Source organism: Microtus ochrogaster, chromosome 10 (assembly GCF_000317375.1).
Source record: "Microtus ochrogaster isolate Prairie Vole_2 chromosome 10, MicOch1.0, whole genome shotgun sequence".
Taxonomy (NCBI): domain Eukaryota; kingdom Metazoa; phylum Chordata; class Mammalia; order Rodentia; family Cricetidae; genus Microtus; species Microtus ochrogaster.
The window spans coordinates 51678177-51679543 of record NC_022016.1 but is presented as its reverse complement, the minus strand read 5'-3'; the positions used below and the strand labels follow the sequence as shown (position 1 = coordinate 51679543).

General features: G+C 39.6%; 1 protein-coding gene across 2 annotated transcripts in view; it reads left to right on the top strand.

Moving 5' to 3' along the window:
* Nucleotides 1-1367, top strand: part of Wasf2 (WAS protein family member 2) — an 87081-nt gene that overhangs the window by 17880 nt on the left and 67834 nt on the right. The gene's annotated exons all lie outside the window — the stretch shown is intronic.

Sequence of the window (1367 nt, the reverse complement as noted above, 5' to 3'; positions counted from 1 at the left end):
AACTCACAGAGATCCGCCTGCCTCTGCCTCCCGAGTGCTGGGATTACAGGCGTGCGCCACCACCGCCCGGCCCACTCTGTGTTTCTTAAAGACAGACCTTAATGCTGTTCTTTTTTAAATTTTTTTTAAAATGGAGATTAAACCATATGTGCTAGGCAAGTGTCATGCCATGGAGCCTTATTCCCAGTCTTTTTTTTTTTTCTTACTGTGAGACAGGGTCTCACTATATAGCTCTAACTCTCTAGCTGTTCTGGAACTCACTCTTCACCTAGGCTGACCTCGAACTCACAGATTCATCTGCCTCTGCCTCCCAAGTGTTGGGATTTAAAGGCATGCACCACCACACTTGGCATCCCCTGCCTCTTTTGGTTGATTTTTTTTGTGTGGTCAATGTACAATGTACCATATAGGCTTAATAAATGGTAACAATGCCTCTGTTTTATACTGTTCTTGTGGTTTTGTTTTTGAAATAGTCTCACTCTGTAGCCCAGGCCAGTCTTGAATTCTTGATTTTTTTTTTTCCCTCAGCCTCTTGACATCCTGTACTGCCATGTCTGACTTCTCTAGGTTCATTTGTGTGGGTTTCTCTTAATTCCATTCCATAATCAGATTAGAAATTTAAACAGCCTCCTGTTTGCTTGCTATCCATTAGGTGCCAATAGCAGTGTGATATCCTCCCAGAAATGTGACACCCAGAAATACCTCTAGACATCGTTACATGGACATTGAGGAGCTGGATTACCCCAGTCAAAAACCACTGATTTAGCAGGGGTAACCCATGGACGGAAGTGAGTGCAGATGTTTTGAGATGGATGCTTGGCTTCTGTTCTTTCTGGTTATAGGTCTCCTGTCTTTGAGGAGAAAATAAATTGTGGGGAATCAGAAAATGACAACTTTAAAATAGCCATCTTATCTTTATTCTGTTCAGATTTTATTTTATCAAGTTAAAATATATTGGAGCAGTACAGATAGCTGAATTATTTATGCAGATCTACGTAAATTCAATTTCTTATCACTGATTAAGATTAGATGGAGTAAAGAGCTAGTAGACGATTACTTTCCTGAATGGAAGACTCACAGAAAAGCTTTAGGCCTACAGATCAACCTGCGTTGTTCCTTTATAGAACTTGCTGGAACCTGTTAGGTTTCTCTTAACTGAAGTTTGAGCTTTATGGCTAAAATGTATCTTTGCTGTCTCTACTGAAGTACTTTATAACTTTATTTATTTTTTTTTGTTTTTGTTTTTAATATTTATTTATTTATTATATATACAATATTCTGTGTGTATGCCTGAAGGCCAGAAGAGGGCGCCAGACCTCTTTACAGATGGTTGTGAGCCACCATGTGGTTGCTGGGAATTGAACTCA